Source organism: Eubalaena glacialis, chromosome 2 (genome assembly GCF_028564815.1).
Source record: "Eubalaena glacialis isolate mEubGla1 chromosome 2, mEubGla1.1.hap2.+ XY, whole genome shotgun sequence".
NCBI classification, from domain to species: Eukaryota; Metazoa; Chordata; class Mammalia; order Artiodactyla; family Balaenidae; genus Eubalaena; species Eubalaena glacialis.
Genome location: NC_083717.1, coordinates 182245287 through 182266408, shown reverse-complemented (window position 1 = coordinate 182266408; position 21122 = coordinate 182245287). Strand labels below are relative to the sequence as shown.

Sequence of the window (21122 nt, the reverse complement as noted above, 5' to 3'; positions counted from 1 at the left end):
GAATTAATTAAAAGAAGCAGTCTCAGGATAGTCTGTGCATGTGTGACAGGGGAAGTCCAGGTTGCCAGAAAACCAAATAAGGAGGCTGCCTGTTGAGACGGCTGCAGATTTGGGAAGGAGAGTAAAGCTTTGGAGAAGTGGGATTGAAATGATGTAGGTGCACAGAGTCAGGGGTACTAGCCAACTAGTTGGTAGAAACATGGGGTTAGAACTGCACTCAGTACTGTATGTATTCTGCAGGGTATGAGGAGACCACTCTGGTTGGAGCAGAGGTTTATACAGTAATGTATGCATTTCTATATACACCTCCCAGCACAGGACCTGGCATGCAGTAGGTTTGGTCAGTTATCCAACATAGTTCTGCTATGTGCCAGTACTGTGCTTGGTACTGCGTTGGTGAATATAAGACACATAGTCCGGGTTCTCAGGGAGGATACAGTCTAGTGAGGGAGAAGATAATAAACAAGTAAACCAATGTTTATAATTACAAATCGTAATAAATGCTAGGAAACGAATGGGTGCAGCAAATAACAGAGGGCACCTGCTTAGGTAGGGTGGTCAGGCCAGGCCTCCTGAGGAAGTGACATGAGACCAAGACTTGAAGGATGAGAAGGAAGTAAGCATGCCACAAGCGGGAGAAAGAGTGGTGCAAGCAGAGGGCCCACCACATGTAAGGTCTTGACCCAGGAAAGTTTGATGTGTTTAGGAACCTGAAAAGAGCCCAGTGTGGCTGCAGCAGAGTTGGAAGGGGGAGAGTCACAGACCCTCTTGGTCTGGCTTACCCTGAAAAGGCAGATCTACTATGGTGGCGTACAGTGGGAGAGTAGTGATTGTCCAAAGAAAAATCCCCAAGTCACCAAAACAAAGGCGAGGTGACAATGGTGGGCAAGGCATTAGATGCTCACCTCAAAGATAACAGTGGTAGTAGGGACCAAGAGAAGTGGATGGATTGGAGATGTACGGTAGAACTGCTGTTGGTTGATGTGTGATCCCAACTGGTGTGGGGACTAGCTGATGAATTGGGTTTGGGGGGGAGCGGGAAAGGGAACCGAGGAATCAGGAATGACTCCCCAGTGGCAGTCAGAGCAACTGGTTAGATGGAGTGGGGACAAGGAGAGGATCAGATTTGGAAAAGGGGAAATCAGAGATTTGCCTTTGGATGTGTATCGTCTGAGAGCCTGTGAGATTTCCAAGTGGCAGTGTCGACTAGGAGGATAGATGAGCACAGGGGAGGTTGAACCTTGAGTTATAAGTTGGGAGTCTCAGCATGTTGATTATATTTAAAGCCTTGGACTGGATGAGATCTGAGAGGGACAGACCGTAAAGAGAGAAGCAAAGCCCAGGACCCAGCAGGAAACCTGCAAGAGTTGGAGTTGGGCCAAGGAGGAGGAGCCCATGGAGGAGCTGCCTGAGGTAGGCGGGACCATGTGTTCTCGTAGAAGCCTAAGGTGCCTGAAGAGGAGGAAGGGCTCACCTGATGATGCTGAGATGGTAATAAGGGTAAATACCAAAGCACTGGATTCGATAACATGGAAAGCCTTTGTGACCTTGAAAGGACTTTTGGTGGATGGTCAGAGCACAAGCTAGATTGGGGAAAGCGCGGCACGAATGAAGTGGTGGCATCAGATGTGGGTCACTTTAAATAAATGTTATTTCCGTTCCCATTTCCTTTTCCAAGTTAGGGTTCTTGCTGGAAGGATGGATGGTGGAGAGATGGTGGAAGACTGAAAACCAGGCTAAGATGCAGGGAATTTATTCTTCAGGTGTGGAGAAGGATGGGGTATCAGGAAGGGCCAAGACTAGGGTAGTTCATTTGGCAGGAGTCTAGGGCCAGCAGAATCATGCCCACCATATCAGTTGGACTTGGTTCATTTCACTTGGTTTTCGGCCATAGGCTACGTTCTGATCTCAGCAAGAACCATGTATGTATTGGACTGAGAGAAAGATGGGGTGATGGAGGGAGTGGCTAGGGGAGTCCATGTAAGTCGGCTACTTCCTTTATTCGCAACAGCTTCAGGAGGGAAGTTTATGGACCGGTGTGAGTCCTGCAGCCTGGCCAGCCAGGACCACCTCGGTGATGCCACTTGCCATTCAAGCAGTCCTGTGTCTGGAAGACTTTGGGTCAACCTAGCGAACCATGCTAAGCACTTCCCATGGGTCATTTCAGTAATAAGGAAATTTTTCATAGTAGTTGAGCTGAAGGTCACGTATAGAATCTGAAAATCCTGGAGTCCAAATGGTTAGAGCATATTTTTAAAAATCACTGCCCTTTGTAGATGAGGACTCTGAGATCCAGAGAAATCACATTCAATGATCATTTAATAAATATTTATCAAGAACCTCAGGAGGTTATTTACTAGTGCCAAACACTATTCTAAGTGAACAGGTCAGACCCAGTCACTGCCTTGATGGGGTTTACATTTTGCTCAGGGAGACAGTCAGTAAACAAGGCAGTGCTGGGGTGCGCTCAGAGCAGGAGCCTGAAGAAATGGCTCCTCTGTTTATAACACACCTGACAGGCATCTGGGTTCATTGTGACAAGGGGCACAAGACTTGTAGCCTTCCTATGAACAAATACCCTACACACGTCCTCCTGCACCTCCAGGTGGCCACTGAGCGGGACCAGTGAGACAGGGCTCAATATTGGAAGAAAAGCCACAGTGTTTAGTGGGGGAGTTTGCCGCCTAGAGCCTGTGGTGGGCCATGAGTGGTCTTATAGACTTAAAGGCTTTGAACCTCTCTTTTCAAGGAAAAAAAAAGATCCCATTTATATGCTATTCTGGAAAAGACCAAACAATGGAGACAATAAAAAGATCAATGGTTGCCAGGAGTTTGGGAGAGAGGGGAGATGAATACACAGCATATAGAAGGTTTTTAGAGCAGTGAAAATACTTTGTATGCCATTATAATGATGGATAGGTGTCATTATACTTTTGTCCAAACCCATGGAATGTGCAACACTATTCACTTCCTTAGAGTGAACCCTAAGGTGAACTGTGGACTTTGGGAAATTTCTGTACCTTCCTATCAATTTTGTTGTAAACCTAAAACTGCTAAAAAAAAAAAAGAAAAGAAAAGAAAAAAAAAGAATTAAACAAGGCAGTGTGATTTATTCAGGGTCACACAGCTAGTTGGTGGCCCGTGCCTCCCCCTGCTGACACCCAGCCCAGTTTTCTCAGCACTCGCACAGACTGACCACGCCCAGTTAGTGCTCTCTTCTTGAAGATGGAGCTCTGGGCAGCAGAGCTGCAAGGAATACATGCGACTCAGAAAATAAGGACTTTTAAAGCCAGTCTAGATGTAATTGTTTATGTAATAAAAAGCGTCAGCCAAGTCGCCTCTGTTTTGTTTCAGTGTAGACTAGGTCTGGCTCATCCCTTAATGCCATCAAAACTTTAGTATGAAAACAAAGGAGTCTTTGTCAGTTTTAATTATGAAATTCCAGGACCACTTTCCGTGATAAATTTTGGAGAATGAATTATGGGGGACGGGTAGTTGCTTTCAATGCACTGCACAAGCGCTTAGCACCCACGGCGTGTTCGAGGCCTGCGCCATCAAAGCGTGATCAGCGTTCAGCAAGGTGGGTGTATCCATGTTGGCCTGTCCTGGCTTCAGCAGAAGAACGGGGTAGGTCATCTGAGGCTTCCAAAGTACAAGGCGGGGTAGGGTGGGAGCATGGGGCGTGGGGAGGGGGCCAGTGAACTAATTGGCAGTTACTTGCATCTCACAAAGGCCCCTCTCCGAACGGTTTCTCCCAGCTGTAGGCTGCCTCCTTCAGCCTCCATTCAGAATTGGAATTCCCTGAAAGATGAACTGGTACAGGAGATTATTCCAGTTCTTCACCTTGGGTTTGTCCGGGATAGTGATTTTCTATTTTCATGGAGGCAGGAGGGAAGGGGGAGGTTCTTTGTTTATTCATTCACTTATTTGTTCATCCATCAAACATTTATGTGCTAGGAGCTAGGGTTGAGACAGCAAATGATCCCAGCGGATTTTCTAGTCTAACAGGAAAATAAATAACTACAAGTAGGCTTACACCTTGGGAAAGGAGAAGAAGGCAATACTGTCTCTTTAAATTTAGCCTTTCACTTTGCAAGTTTTCCCCAGAAGAGATGGTTATATAACAGTGGTGGCTAAAAAATCAAAATTAACTTTATTTTTTTGATATTTGCCAATAACTCTTGATACGACCGGAGATTGACCCTGGAATTTTCTGCTCTAGAGGGCGATATTTGCAGGCCGACCCTTGGGTCATGCTCTGGACAGGAGCATCATCAGTGAACATACATAGCAGGAACATAACAGTGTGGTGTGAGGACTGCTGCCCAACTCTGTTTAGTTTCAGATGATTTGTTACAACATTCACTTGTTCTGCCAGTGTTTATTCAGCTGCTACTCCTGCCAGATGTTCTCCAGGTGCTGGGGGTGAAATGGTGAGCAGCCAGACGTGCTTCTTGCTTTTCAGAGAGAAACCAGGTCCTTATATTCCTGGGTGTATAACTGCACCCCGAGATGGTGCTCAGGTGGCAAGGTACCCATTTCTGTGAGAGGCCATTTGGAAATGAAGTTGACCTGGAGCTGGTGGTTAGGGGAGGTTTCCCGAGCAAGTGACTGAGCAGAGCCTGAAGACGAATCAGTGAAGAGGAGCTAGCTCACAAAGGCAAGGTGGGATGGGAAGGGTGCTCGTGTTGGTTAGACCCGAAAGGATCCTAAATAGGCATCAGAGGCATCTGGTCCAGCCAACCCATCCTTTTTCCCTGCTTTGTTTTTCTCAGTATTTAACGGGCATCAAATGTACTACGAACAGTGCTTACCAGGGATCTTCTTAGGTTCAGTTAAGCATTGTGACCCACAAGACTTTCACTGGCCACACTTAGCCCTCTATCGAGACAGACCTGGAACAGAACCGTAAGTTGCCAACCAGGCAGTGTCAAGGGTTTCTCTCCTGTGTGAACTGTGCTCTTGGCAGCCCATCTGGCCACCCAGGAGCTGTTCTCTTTGCCCCTCCCTCGTCAAGTGACAGCTCACGTGCTAGAGGATGAGCTTCACATAGAGTAGGGACGGGGTCTGCCCTGGCTTAACGTCTCCCTGAGGGATATGCTCAGTTGTAAGTCATCACATCCAAGGAAGCCCAAAGCGGCGTTGTCCCCATCAGATATTTATAGTTCCTTCCAGTCCAGATGCAAGTTATCAGTCAGAGGTCATTTTTAATATAAGCAATGTTGCCTCGTAACATAATTGACATTCTAGCTTTATTAGGTTTCCAGGGAAACAGAACTAGAAAGTTAACCTAAGGTCAGATTCTCAAGCAGGAGAGGAAAGGAATTTGCTAACCCTTTGCCCACATTGTGTTTTTTTTTCCCTTATCTAATCTGTTTATTGTCTGTCTCCCATCACTGGAATATAAGTTCCAGGAATTTTTATCTGCTTGGTTTGTGGAGGGATCTGTCCTTGAGAGTATCTGGTATACAGTTGTATGTGAATGAATGAGTGAGTGAGTGAATGAACTTCTCATGTTCAGCCGAGATGGCTGTGGCTCACAGATGCCTGACAGTTGTGTTTTCTTTAAAATTAGTTCATGCAACATGTATGTACTGAGAGCTAAGCGTGCAAGCACTGTGCTAGGTGCCGGGTTGTAAGGAAGAAAAAGACAGCCTGGACGGGCCTCATGGAAGTGACCGCTCCTGTTGCTGTTTAGGGGGAGCTGTGCTCTGACCGTCCAGCTCTTCCCACAGATGATGTCCTTCTGTTGGAAAAGGGTGAAGGGGGCCAGATATCAAGTGGTTTCCTTGACCTCAGTAAGAAATAATACGTTTTCTGGGAAGGTCATAGGGACTTCTGCTGTCTGCCTTATCTCTGAGACCAGAGGCTGTTTCCAATAATGGTGGCTTTATTATAAGACACCCCCCAAGCAGGCCTGATAGACTCTTTCTTTTCTGAGAAGCTCCTAGCTTGGCGGAAAATTGGTGCTTGTAGCCCTCCTTACTTAAGCCTGGCATGTACACATCTGGATGGGATTCTAGCGTTCCCACAGCAGGAAAGAGAATTATCATTTTCCACGGTTTAGTGTTGAGAACATTTGCTCCCAGAGCCTCCCAGACCCGCATTTTTTTTCAACTATGTAGCTCTTTGAGTTGAAACCTCACAGGCTGAAGTTGGACACAGAAGCATGAGAGCCTGTTTAAGCATGGCCTTTGTAGGCAGCCCCTCAAGGGGAGGCCATTGAAATGACACATGTGTGTTGGGAAGGAGGAATTCATGTCCTGTCTGGTCAAGGAGGAAGCCAGATTTTACCCTCTCTGAGCCTGTCAGACTGTGGGGAGCTTTCTCAGTAATTTAGTGGCGTCTGTGCCACAGAGCCGGTCCAGATGTATCTGCCCGGGAAGCGGGGCGGATGGGCAGGAGGGTGTTGGGAAGGCATACAGCATTCCTGTTCTTGGCCAGAGCAAAGCTCATCAACCTGTTCTTTCCCTTCCTTGGTTTAGGTGTCAAATGCGTTAATATTTTATGTGAGGGCAGGGTGCGGGGGGTGGAGGCCCCAGCTCTTTACAAGGGATATTTCCTACCTATTTCTTTTTAAGTCATCATTTTTCTCTCCATTCTTTTTTTTTTTTTTTGCAGAGGTATTTTTAGTCAGCTCTTAGATAGAGTTGCAGAGAGGTTGAGTTAAAGCCCAGAAAATGACTGAGACATCATTGGAAAATTTATGACTTTTCTTAGGAAATACTAGAACCTTCTATTGAAAGTGAGAGGGGCCATAAACTTTCTTACAAAGACCTGCCTTTATATTTGTATAGCAATGTCTGCCATAGATCTGCACACCAATAAGGATATCTACAATATGATTGTATGTTCTCATAGCAAAATCCCGCATTAAATTGTAAGATTTTTAAAAATTAATGAATTGTTTTTTTCAATTGACATTTGGTTTTTCCACCTTCCTCTCTATTTTAGGTTTGAAGTTTTACTTTTTATTCACAGGTGACTTTGGTGGTAATTCTCTAGGCCTGGCACAGACATACTGTACCTTTTTTTTCAGCTAACTCTTCCTTCTGTGTCTTCTCTTTGCTGGCAGGTGCTTGGTTGATGGGTATGGGAGCTGGTTCTCCTTTGAATCTCCCTGGCAAATTAGCATGAGAAGCAGCAATCTCTGCCTGTTGGAAACAAGCAGTTAAAATACCAGGAAGAATCTGATGTTGTGTTTCTTCTGAAGAATACTCAGAAAAACTCATTAGCCAGACTTGGTAAAACCTCTGAATTACCCATTTTTTTAAAGATGCAATTATACTGCTTTCAAGTACATTTTGAGCTAGTTAAAAAAAAGAAGCTGTTGCCTTCGCAATTCCATGTATGTTTATGGAGAGCCTGCTGGGCACCTGTCACTAGGATAAGCTCTGGGATATGAGATGAATAAAAAATGTTCTCTGAGCTCGTGGGGAAGACAAGGATGTCAACAAATAATTATAACACCTGGTGAAAAGCACTATAAAGAAGAGATGGGCTGGTGGGGGGAAGGAGAGGGAGGGGAGAAAGGAGGAAGAAGCACTTGCCTGGGTGCGTTCATCAAGTGCATTAGAAGAACTGACACTTGAACTTGGTCTTTGAGGGAGGGGTGAGATTTCCCCATCTCAGCGAGGCCTTGCGGGGCAGGGATGGTAGTCATGGTTGAATGCTAGAGCTACCAGGCCAGATACACTTTATGCGCTCTTGGCAGGCAGCATTGTCTAGTGGTTAAAAAGCATTGACTCTGGATCCACCTGCCTGGGTTTGAATCCTCCCTCTTACAAGCGCGGTGACCTTGGCAAGTTACTTAACCTCTCTGTGTTTCACTTTCCTCATTTGTAAACTGGGGATAATAATAGTACCTGCTTCATAGTGTTGTTAGGCAGATTAAGTGCGTTAGTAATTATAGTGTGTTTGGACAGTGGCACATGGTAAGTTTGATAAATAAATTAATAAAACCCTGCAGAGTGAAGGGTTTGTCAGCTCCCTAGAAGAAAAGGTAAGCATCAGCAGCTGAGAAGTCTGGGAAGATGATAACAACAGTGGCAGCATAGTTTTGGGATCTTCTCATATCTTGTCATTAAAAAAGACACAGTAACCAGACAGCAAAACCAAAAACCCATGCACAACATTTACAGTGAAACTAGATGACAAGGTGTACTCACGAACCCCAAAGTACAAGCTAATGGGGACAGACTACCAACAGCTAGAGACAAGCATGTTATTTGCATTTGTGTGGGAGAAAGCAGAAGGAAACGATGGGCGATCCGAGGGGCCTGAGGACAGGAGACCCGAAAATAGCCATCAAGACTACTGGAAAGCTTGTCTGGCCAATTTGGGATTAGCTGCTGAAAATGAGAGGGTTTTGCCAAGTAAGGTCTAAGAGACTGGAGCAGTCTGGCCCCTGTGAAGCCTTGAAACCGACGCACTAGGGCTTTTTGCTGGGACTGGACCCCACAATGAGGAGAATGCTGAAAGTGGAATGAAAACTGACCAAGTGACACAAGAGACAAAAGAACGATCAGGTAGAGATAAAAGTGAAGGACGGGGAGGTAGCCAGGCATTATCATAAAGCAAGATGCTATTATTATTTTTTAGCAGCTTTATTCAGGTATAATTTATATATCAAAAATTCACCTGTTGTAAATATACAGTCCAATTGTTTTAAATAAACTTACGCAAGCATTGCAGTCATTGGCACAATTCAGCTTTAGAACATTCCATCACCCTAAAAGTTCTTCATGCCTATTTGTAATCAGTCCCCATTCCTACCCCCAGCTCCAGACAACCACTTATCTGCTCTATGGATTTGCCTTTTCCAGAAATGTCACATAAATGGGATCACAGAATATGTAGTCCTTTGTGTCTTGCTTCTTTCTCTTAGGATAATGTGTTTGAGGTTTACCCACGTTGTTGCATATATCAGTAATCACGCCTTTGTATTGCTAAATAGTTTTTCCATTGTTTATCCGTTCACCAATTGATGAACATTTGGATCATTTCCACTTTGGGGCTATTATGAATAATGCTGCTATGATCATTCATGGACAAATCTTTCTGTAGACATATGTTTTCATTTTCCTTAGATAGATTCATCGGAGTGGAATTGATGGGTCATAAGTTTATGTTTAACTTTTAAGAAACTGCCAAGCTGTTTTCCTAAGTGACTGTACCATTTTACATTCCTAGCAGCAGTGTATGAGAGTTCCAGCTTCTTTCCATTCTCTTCAACACTTGGTGTTGGCAGTTTTGAAATTAAAGCCAGTCTGGTGGGTTTGTAGTGGTATCTCGTGATTTTAATTTGCATTTCCCTAATGATTAATGATGTTCAGCTGTTTTGCATGTGCCTGTTAGCTATTCTTATATCTTCTTTGGCGAAACGTCTTCAAATCTTTTGCCCTGTTTTCAATTGGATTGTCTTCTTATTATCAAGTTGTAAGAGTTCCTTATATATTCTGGATACAAGTCCTTTATCAGATATATAATTTGCAGATATTTTCTGCCAGTCTATGGCTGGTATTCATTTTTTTAAATTATGTCATTCAGAGAGGAAAAGTTAATTTTGATGAAGTCCAACTTAACCAATTTTTCTTTTTATGGATTGTCCTTTTGGTGTCATAGCTAAGAAATTTTGGCCCAATCTAAGACCACAAAGTTTTTCTCCTGTGTTTTATTACAGAAGTTTTATAGTTTTAGCTTTTACACGTAGGTCTCTAATCTATTTTGAGTTAATATTTGTGTATGGTGTGATGTAAGAGTCTAAGTTAAAGTTTTTTTTTTTTTTTTTGCATTTAGATATCCAGTTATCTAAGCACCATTTGTTGAAAAGTCAACTCTTTTCCCATTAAATTGCCTTGACACTTTAGCAAAAGACTTAATTAATTAAGCATAAATAGAAAGGTTTATTTCTGGAGTCTCTATTTTGTGTCATTGAGTTATATGTCTATTCTTAAGCGAATAGCACACTGTCTTGAATATGTAGCTGTATTGCAAGTTTTGAAATTAGTTAGTGTAAGTCCTCTAATTTTGTTCTTTTTCAAAATTATTTTGACTATTCTCAGTCTTTGATATTTCCATATGAATTTTAGAATCAGCTTGTCAATTTCTACCAAAAAAAAAAAAAAAAAGCCTGCCAGGATTTGGATAAGGATGGCCGTGAATCTCTAGATCAATTTAAGGAGAATTGCCACATTAACAATAGTGAATCTTCCAATCCATTGTCTCTTCTTTTATTTAGATCCTCTTTAATTTCTCTCAAAATTTTTTTGCAGTTTTTATTACACAGGTTTTGAATTTTTTGTTAAATTTGTTCCTAAGTAGTTTATTCATTTTATGTTATTGTGAATGAAATTGTTTTTTAAATTTTATTTTCAGATTATTCTTTGCTCTTATATATATGTGTGTGTGTATATATATATATATATATATATATATATATATATATATATATATACTATTGATTTTTATATATAGATGCTGTATCTTGCAACCTTGCTGAACTTGTTAACTAGTTCTTATAATTTTTTAATAGATCGATTACTTAGGATTTTTACATATGGGATCGTGTCATCTGTGAATAAAAACAGTTTTACTTCCTCCTTTCCAAACTATGTCTTTTATTTCTACTGTCACCTTATTGCACTGTCCCGAACCTTCAATACAATGTTGAATAGAAGTGGTGAGAGCAGACCTCTTTATCTTACTCCTGCCCGATCTTAGGGAGAAAGCATGCAGTCTTTCACCATTAAGTAAGATGTTAGCTGTAGGTTTTTCATAGATACCTCTTTGTCTCTAGTAATATTTCTTCACTTAAAGTCTGTCTTATCTGATATTAATATAGCCACTCCAGCCATCTTGTGGTTACTGTTTACATAGTGTATCTTTTTCATCCTTTTGCTTTCAACCTATTTGTGTCTTTGAATTAAAGCACCTCTCTTGTATATCTCTTGCAGATAGCGGATAGTTGGAGCTTGCTTTTTTTATCCAGTATAAAAAAATTGCCTTTTGATTGGAATATTTAACTCATTCACATGTAATGTAACTACTGATATGATTAGATCTACATCTGCCATTTTGCTCTTTGTTTTCTGTATGTCTCATGTCTTTTTTATTCTTTGTTCCTCCCTATGGCCCTCTTTTGGGTTAAACAAATACCTTTCAGCATTACATTTTGATTCCTCTGTTGATTTTTTACCTTTATTTTTTGAAAATTTCTATGGTGGTTCCTCTATGAATTACAAAACATATCTTAAATTATCAATCTATTTCAGTAAAGTATGCAGGTTGGCTCTAATATAGCTTTATTTCCTTCTTCCTTTTGCTACTAATGTCTCTATATGTTATAAACACAACAGTGCGATATAATAATTATTTCCTCATACAGCCCTATTTTTTAAATATAAATTAAAAGAAGAAAAGATTTAAAAATATATTTAAACAATATTTTATATTTAACCACATATTTACATTTCTAGTACTCTTACTAATTTACTCCTGTGGTTTCAAAGTACCCTCTGTTGTCATTTCCTTGTAGTCTGAAGGACTTCCTTTAAAATTTTGTATTGGGCATGTCTGCTAGATATGAATTCTCCCACTTTTTGTTTATCTGGGAGTGTCTTTATTTTGCCATCATTTTTGAGTGACAATTTTACGCCATGCAGAATTCTTGGTGATTTTTTTTTTTTCTCTCATCACTTTGAGTATATCTTCCACTATGTTTGATGAGAAGTCACTATTAATCTTAACTGTTGTTCCCCTCTATGTGATTAATTATTTTTCTGTTGTTACTTTCAAGATTTGTTTTTCAGCAGTTTTATCATTATGTGTCTCTGTTTTTCTTCAGCCTTTTTTTTTTCTCTGTTCTTTGGATTGGATTTTTATTCATTTATCGTAAGTTCAGTGATTTTTCTCCTATCTCAAAGCTGCTGTTGAGCCCATTTAGGGAATTTTTCATTTTAGTTATACTTTTTAACTCTAAAATCCCCACTTGGTTAATTTTTATAGTTTCTATTTCTCTATTGAGAGTCCCTATTTTTGACTTGTTATTTTCTTTTAATCTTTAAACGTAGTTTCTATTAATTCTTTGATCATACTTATAATAGGTACTTTGAAGTCTTTGCTAAATCCAACACGTAGGCTCACTCAGAGTGAGTTTATATTGACTACTCTTTTTTTTTTTAAGTATAGGTCATGCTTCCCTATTTCTTTGATTGTCTCATAACAGATATAGTACAACCATAAACCAAAAAATGAAAGGAAAATGCTGATAGCATATGCAGAAAATAAGTTTTTTAGCTTTTCAGTAATCATAATGATGGTGATATGATTTGATATTGTGAAATGTTTTTGTGTAACATAAAATAGAGCAGCTTAATAGTCGTGGAATGTTCTAATTCTGTTATCCCCCATGTCCTTGAGAACCAGGATTCTTGGTGTGGGAGAAAGGCAAAATAGATTTAAGATAGAAGGAATCAAGGAAAAACTCTGTAGTCCTGAATTTGTTTTTTTCTAATTTAATTTTTTTAAAGTATAGTTGATTTACAATGTTGTGCCCATCTCTGCTGTATCGCAAAGGGACTCAGTTATACGCATATCGACATTCTTTTTTTTAATATTCTTTTCCATTATGGTTTATCACAGGATATTGAATATAGTTCCTTATGCTATACTGGAGGACCTTGTTGTTTATCCATCCTATGTATAATAGTTTACATCTGCTAATCCCACACTCCCAGTCCTGTCCTCCCCTACCCCTCTCCCCCATGGCAACCACAAGTCTGTTCTCTGTGTCTGTGAGTCTGTTTCTGTTTTGTAGACAGGTTCATTTGTGCCTAATTTTATTTTATTTTTTTATTGGAGTATAATTGCTTTATAATTGTGCCATATTTTAGATTCCACATATAAGTGATATAATATGGTATATCTTTTTCTGACTTACTTCACTTAGTATAATAATCTCTAGTTGCATCCATGCTACTGCAAATGGCATTATTTCATTCTTTTTTATAGCTGAGTAGTATTCCATTGTGTATATATGTACCACATCTTCTTTATCCATTTGTCTATCGATGGACATTTAGGTTTTTTCCATGACTTGGCTATTGTGAAATAGTGCTGCTATGAACATAGGGGTGCATGTATCTTTTTGAATTATAGGTTTGTTCCGGTATATGCTTAGGAGTGGGATTGCTGGATCATGTGGTAATTCTATTTTTAGTTTTCTGAGGAACCTCCACCTGTTCTCCATAGTGGCTGTACCAACTTACATTCCCACCAACAGTGTAGGAGGGTTCCCTTTTCTCCATACCCTTTCCAGCATTTGTTATTTGTAGTGTAGTCCTGAATTTGAATGACTGAATTGGAAATATCAGTATGAAATCATTAGGTATCTGTGTGTGTGTGTGTGTCTGTATGTGTATTTGTGTGTGCATGTGTGTAGATATACACATATATGTTTGTGTGTGTATGTGTGTGTGTATGAGAGAGAGAGAGAGAGAGAGGAGGTCCTTAAAATAAGTCCTTCAGAGAGACAAGGAGAGGAGAGGAGGTCTGGCTCAGTGACTGACCCAGTAGCAGTGACCGTCCCTAGTGCCTAGGTTGTGATCTTGAAGTATCATTTTCCAATTTAAAAAACCTCATTCAGTTCTGGGGTAGGAAATAAATAAGACAAGCCTGTAAAATATCTACATATCAGATAGCAAGAGAACTATCAAAGATTTCTAGCGCTATGTTTTCTAACATGGAATTCAGGCCATGTATGGGACAATTTGAATTTCAAGAAGGATCAAAATTGCAATAGTCTCATCAAATATGTTTAAATTCATGAGTTCTAATTCAGTATCTAACAAAGTAGACAGAAAGAAAGAATCAAATGTTTTTCCTCCATTTACTATATGAACTGGAAAACCAAATATTAGATGAAGGGAAACACCTCCCTATAAAATTATTCCAGCTAGTAAGTGAAAATTCAGTGAGAGAATTAGAATGTCACCATTTTGTAACTCCCAGTGAATTAATGTATCTAACCATCAAGGATCAATGGCAGCTAACAGCAAAAAAAGAGCGACAGTCGGACCCGATGTGCCTCCTGATGGAAGAACACACCACTGGCAAAGTCTTGCAAAGGGATTGAACCTGAATGGGTGAAGCCTCAAAATCCAGCTCCCAAATGCAAGAAATACAGGGAAAGGAGGAATATATCGAACTGCATGACTCTGTGGTTTTCCAGCCAATGGGAATCTCTACAGGTCAAGCAGTTCAGATTCTTTAACTGATAAATTGTAAGGAAAAGAAAGAGGTAGAAAGGGAACCTGTAGATTAACAGAGATTTTAAAGACTCATCAAGTAAGAAAAAAAAAATGGGCAAGTGCAGGGATGTATACTTGAGTGATTAAGCCGTAAGGAATGGAATGAAACCATGACTATGAAAGTCAGGGGGGCAGTTACTTTGGTTGGATGGAGAGGCCTGTTAACTGGGATGGGGTGAGTGACAATGATCCTTTTTTTTTTTTTAAACTTGGGTGATAGTTACAAGTGTTTTTGCCTTGTAATAATTTCTCAAGCGATATATTTGTTTTATGTGGCTTTCTGTGTCTATATTTTATCTAACAAAAAGTTAAAAAAAATAGTGGGGTGGATAGAAGGTCACCGAGCAGGGGCAGGGGAAGGATCCCTGCACTGGGGGTCCTGGTCCTGGCTCCGCTGCCCGCTCAGCGCTGTTGGGCGGGCCTCTCCCATTCCCTCTCTGGGACTCAGTTTCCCTCTCTGTCAGTTGAGGGTAACGAGTCCTGTCTGCTCGCTAGGTTGGTGGGAGAACCATCTGGAACAATGGGCTGGGGGTGGCGTGGGACCAGCTCGTGTCACTTCAGAAGAAGGCGATGATGGCGAACGTTTACTGAGCAGTGACTGTGGCCTCATGTGATCCTCACAGCAGCCCTGTGAGTAGCAGGTGTGCAGCTGGTCTTACCCTGGAAGACCCCGTCTCTGTCCTGAAGCAGCTGAAAGCCTCTTTTTCTTTAAAAATATTTATTTTATTTATTTATTTGGCTGCGCTGTGTCTTAGTTGCAGCTCGTGGGCTCCTTAGTTGAGGCTCGCCAGCTCCTCAGTTGCAGCATGCGAACTCCTAGCTGCGGCATGCATGTGGGATCCATGCACGGGTTCCCTGACCAGGGATCAAACCCAGGCCCCTTGCATTGGGAACGTGGAGTCCCAACCACTGCGCCACCAGGGAAGTTCCCAGCAGCCGAAAGTCTTACGGAGGCTTTCTTGATGAGAGAGGGGACTCATTTGTAATTATCTTGTCAGGGGTCTATTAGTAAATGTCCGCTCTTCTGGATGGCTTAGAAGGGCTTGAAAATAGCTTATTCTGCTGAGCAAATTAAGTATTCTCCCCACAGATCATGTTTGCCCTACTCATGTGCTTAACAAAGCTTTTTTTCTATAGATGGTGCAAAGGTACAGTTGAGCTCACCATCTGAGTGATTGGATGTGAATTTTGACTGGGAAGGGCCACTCTGTGAGGCATATGATGAAAGCATCTGATGTAGAAGCTTGTCCTAACGAATTGTGGACAGACCTGTTTTTATATTATCATCATTTTGTCAACGTTAGTCTCTTTGTCCATCCTGGTCCACTTCAGAGTTCTCTTTCTGCCGTGAAGGTTAGCCCACGCAGCAGAAATGCTCTGCTGTCCCTTTGTTGTCTGCCGCCACTGGCAGGGGCCATGAATCACAGCCCTTCTTCAGAGCCAAGTGTGTCCCGGTAGGAATTTGGCCTGGCCCTCGCTGTTCCCAGCCTTCCTTGCTTCTCTTCTGCCCTGTCGTGCTTTTGCTTTTGTGTCATGGGAGTTAGTCACAGTTTCCAGACTGTTTGCAGGCTTCTGCATGACAGGGATCATCAACTTCTCTGGGCACTGGAGTCAGACTGGGCCTGGGTTCAAATACCAGCTCTTCTGTCTGTGGGCTGTGTGATGATCACGGGCACGTTACATAATTTCTCTGAGCCTTTGTTTCTTCGTGTATAAAACTACAGAAGATGCTAAATAAATACTTGTCAGTTGAGAAAAAAATTTTGACCATAGTACATGATGGAAACCAGTTCTGATGTTGCAGTATTTTCTGCTAAACCAGAGGTACACAAACGTACCAGTGGCTGTCTTTGGCTTTTACCCGATAACAGTTTATGTGTGGAACGGAGGACCACATGGTGGGTGGTGCGAGGGTTAGGGGAGGGTGGGGAATGGGAGGATTACGTGATTCTGAGCGCTGGGCCAACGGCTTTACAGGTGTCATCTTATCCAGGCCTCAGGAGCAGGTATTAGTCCCATTTTACAGATGGGGAGGCAGGTACAGCGAGGTGAAGCCTGTTTCCCGGGCTCTTACCCCTCCCGTGGAGGCCCAGCGTCTGGTACTGTTTCCCTTCGCCTTGTTTCCAGATGTCTCACATTCCAGTCTCTGTTCTTCGTCTCATGATCACTCTCAACCTTTGCCCTTTCCTTCTTTTCTATCCCCAACTTACTAGTCTTTCCCAGCCTGACTCACAAGAACCTGTGAGGATTCCAAGCGGCACCATGCTGCCTCAAACTGGGCAATACTGCTTTGTTTTCCCGGAGAAAAATACGGGAGGCTTTTATGTGCCTGCTTCATGGCCAAGCTCCTCCTTTCCCCTCCGAGGGTGCCTGGTCTGGTTTTGAATGGGACCCTAGGGCTGACCTGGCCTGAGCGCCGCCTTCAGAGTTGCTGCCACTCCCCGTCCCTGCTCAGCTCTCCTCACCCCCGTCTCTTGCCTGCTTGGCTCCTGAAGGCATTTGGACCCGTGACTCCTGGACATTTAAAGTCCTATATATATATTTTTTTTTTTAATTTTATTATTTTATTTTTGGCTGCATTGGGTCTTCATTGCTGAGTGCAGGCTTTCTCTAGTTGTGGCGATTGGGGACTACTCTTCATCACGATGCGCAGGCTTCTCATTGCGGTGGCTTCTCTTGTTGCGGAGCACGGGCTCTAGGCACGCGGGCTTCAGTAGTTGTGGCACACGGGCTCAGTAGTTGTGGCTTGCGGGCTCTAGAGCACAGGCTCAGTAGTTGCGGAGCACGGGCTTAGCTGCTCCGCAGCATGTGGGATCTTCCTGGCTTGAACCCGTGTCCCCTGCATTGGCAGGCGGATTCTTAACCACTGCGCCACCAGGGAATTCCCTAAAGTCCTAAATATATTATTTTTAAACTGAGTCCCTTGGATTTTTTCTCACTTGTCATAGCTTTTGAAATATTGTCCCCAGAGGTTGTTTTGGAAATGCAGTTCTGTTTCATGCTATTGAAATGGAAGTGAACACTGCCCTCTTATCCTTGTATTGAACTTTCAGCTTAAGTACTGTGGTCCATCTGGAAGGACTGGGCCCTCCCTTGATGTCCTCTCTGCCTTTCCCCCTCTCCACAGCCCAAGTGGCTGGATGAACAGGATGGTCAAAAGTCCTTCTAACTATGTGACCCTGCTGCTTAGAATTCATGAATGTTTGAAGCCATATTGTTAGCAGACCAGTTCTACCTCCTAGATTGTTTTCCTTCTGCTTTATTACTGACATTTTAAATGAGTATTAGATTGGCCTGGTGTGCATCAGGGTTCCATGTAATAAACTATGTCCCTTCTTGGAGGCAGGCCATGGAACCCTGGCCTCTCTTGTGCTCCTCATCCTACGTGTGTGTGTGTCTTCCACCTCGGGCTGGTCTCGAGCAAACACTTCCCTCTGTGGAAGTGAATGATGTTGGTGCTGAGCTTTTCTCTTGTCAGCTTTGTATCAGGCTCTCCTAGAACTTTAGTGGCTAAACCGCCTGGACCACTAGTTTGAGCCACTAAACTACCTCTAGTGGCTCAGCCACCCAAGCTCACATTTTTGAGTTTGGACTGGCCCCTGTTGATTGATTCAGAGCAACCTCAAATTGATTCAGAGCAAACCTGTATTAACTGAGCCAGAACAAGAAGGACTCAACTGCTAACACCCTTGGTTCCTCTACCTCATCTGTGTTGCCTTGGGCTCTGACCCTTGCCCTGTGGCCTTTGGCGGAGACTCTCTGCTCCTCCCCATGGACACCAGCACTCCTAGGCAATGTCACCATCCTTTCCTGCGAGAGTGACCACAGGGCCCCAGGAAAGAGCTTTTCACTCTTCCACCTGACATCAGTCGTGTCTTTTGTCATCGCGAGCATGGTAGGCTTTCAGTAAATAGCAGAGTGAATGAATGAATCAAACTGGGGAGTATCTTTTTTTTTTTTCTTCAAAATTAAATGACTCCAAAGAAGTAAAACAGACTTTCATGTCTGTGCATTGACTGGAAGGTAGATTCCAGAATTCCAAAACTGTTTGGATCAATGGCAGAGTTTTGAGGATAATAGTGATAATCATGGTGAATGCTTAAAAAGCACTTACTCCGTGTATGAACTCATTTAATTCCTACAGCCAGTCTATGAGGTGGGTACATTTGTTTTCACCATTTTACAGATGAGGAAACCGAGGCAAGCACTTGCCCAAGGTCAACAACTAGTTAAGTGGAAAAGCTTGGGTCTGAGCCCAGACTGACTCCAGAGTCCGCGTTCTATTTTGCCTAAGTTTGAGGACGTAGATTAGATGAGTACATAGATTTCCAGGTGGATGCTTTGAGGAGCGAGCCTCATATGTTAGACGTGCTCTGGTTTGTTTGTTAAAAGTGCTGTGAGATTGAGGAGTCCAGCTCTGCGTTAGGTACTGTGAGGCCTCTCGGGTCAAGTTGAGCCTCGTTACGATCCAGGTCTGCGGGAGGAAGCACGGTCGTTGGCCGGCCCAGCATTGCGTCCCCGGGGTCCTCTCCTCGTGCGCAGTGGACACTCGCTGTGTATTGTTTGAATGAGGATTGATATCCTTTGACTCAGTTCCAAAGGTTGAAAGGAAGGAGGATGGGAGAGGAGCAGGCCTTTCCGTATCCCGTGTTTCCCCAGAGCCTCGGGGTCGGGATGAGGGGAGGGAATGGGTAGGAGGGTGCGTAGTCCTTCTGTCTGAGCCCCTATGGCAGTTTGTCCGGCTGTCATACATCACAGGCAGGACAGCTTGTCTGGCTGTCACATGTCACAGGCGTGAGCAGGCCGGGACCCAGCACCTGCTCGCTGTGCTGTGGCTGCCTGGCCAGCTGACTAGGGCGCCTGGTTTGCTCTGCTTTTGTCACGAGGAAGCCCTCGTTGCCAGGGTGGTCAAAAAAATGTTGTTAAGCCTAGTATGACTCTCATTAGGTTTGAAATGAGACTTACGGAAGTTTCGCCCGCTTGCTGAGGTCCCGGCGTGCACGGTTGTCACACCCTCCATTGCTATATCTAGGTTGCAGCTGGCTCGCTCCAGTGATCAGAGAGAGTCCTTTGCTAATGAGGCCAAGGTTGTGGGTTTGATCCCTGGCCCTTGACTACAGCAAGCCATCTGTCTTCACAAATGCATGTCACTGGATCTGAGGCAAAGAGTGTGCACACAGGGAGAAGCTGGAATCCATTCTGGGAAAAACAGCTCCCTGACAGTCGGCCAGAAGTGGCCTTCCGTACTGTGAAGGATGTCTTTTTCTTCTCCCACTTTCCGGATCTGGACTTCTGGTTTCGATTCCAGACTCTTTCCACATAGATGATACTAAGGGTTGTAGAAATGAAGGGGAAGCAATTCCCAAGCCTGAGAATGAAGAGGAATTGATCTAGGGATACATGGTACATTTGTGTTTTTCTAGGGTTGTAAGTGTTGACAGTGTCCAGACACTGACAGGGTGGATCTCCTGGTGTAAGAAGGAACTCTTCAGTTGTCCTCCTTGTGATCACAAACATGCTTTTCAGCCAGGAGATGGGGAAGGGGATCTCAGAATGTAAGATTGCCCTCACCCCGCAAAAAGCTTGCTGAGGGTCACTGGGTACCTGGTTGGCTCTGTGAGGCAGTTGGGACATGAAGAGGTGAGTACGAGAGGGTCTGTGCTCTCAAGATGACCGCAGACATAAATACAAAGGAAAAGCACAGGTTTAGTGCTGTCTACACTCAAAATAGATATAAACTTGGACTTCCCTGGTGGCACAGTGGTTGAGAATCCGCCCGCCAATGCAGGGGACACAGGTTTGAGCCCTGGTCCGGGAAGATGCCACATGCCGTGGAGCAACTAAGCCAGTGCGCCACAACTGCTGAGCCCGCGCTCTAGAGCCCACGAGCCACGACTACTGAGCCAGCGTGCCACAACTACTGAGCCCACATGCCACAGCTACTGAAGCCCGTGCACCTAGAGCCCATGCTCCGCAACAAGAGAAGCCACCGCAATGAGAAGCCCGCGCACCGCAACGAAGAGTAGCCCCCTCCTGCCCCAACTAGAGAAAGCCCACGTGCAGCAACGAAGACCCAACGCAGCCAAAAATAAATTAATTAATTAATTAAATTTAAAAAAAAAAAAGTACAAACTTGTTGGCAACACCAGGAGGCAGTGTCATGTCTTCCTGGGGAAGCTCAGAAAAGGTTCTCAAAGGTGGCCTTTGACCTGGGTCTTGAAGGGTGACTTAGGACTCTTTAAAGAGAGAGAGGAGCATGTGGAAAGGCACCTGGGCAGCAAGGTTTCCCTGAACTGTCTGAAAGGTTTTTTCAAAAGTCTCGAAATCCTCATTATTCACACAACCCTCTAGAAGCTGTCAGGCTGGGCATGCCTGGGTACGTTGCTTGCTACAGGTGTGTCCCTGCTCTCCCAGGCACCCATGCTGCAAGCACGACTGAGGATGCATGAGACGTATTCTGTTTAAAGGGAGCTTGCTGTGCTGCCTGTCAGTCCATGTGCAGTGAGAACGAAGCGGGTAAGAAACAGGTAGAAAATGCATCCCCTCGGGGTCGTGGTTCACTCAGCTCATGGTAGTTCTGAATTTCATTCATTCAACACATATTTATTGAGCACTTTCTGGATGCCAGCTCTGTTTGAGGGGCTTGGGATATGGCAGTGAGCAAAACAAAGATCTTGGTCCTCAAGGCGCTTATGTTCTTATGGGGGATGTGAAGCCATCCAAGCTTCCTGGTGCTGTCCCGTGTTCACCAGTGTATCCTCAGGGATGAGCCTGGAACCCGATATGTAATAGTGCTCAGTAATTATTGAAATA

At 43.4% G+C, this 21122-nt stretch overlaps 1 protein-coding gene and 1 non-coding gene across 3 annotated transcripts in view; both read left to right on the top strand.

Annotated features, from left to right (window-relative positions):
* TTC7B (tetratricopeptide repeat domain 7B) overlaps positions 1–21122 on the top strand; it is a 237217-nt gene that overhangs the window by 78706 nt on the left and 137389 nt on the right. The window lies entirely within an intron of this gene.
* On the top strand, positions 2459–2587 carry LOC133086081 (small nucleolar RNA SNORA11). The gene has a single exon (XR_009699862.1). It is a non-coding gene; the product is annotated as a small nucleolar RNA SNORA11 (small nucleolar RNA).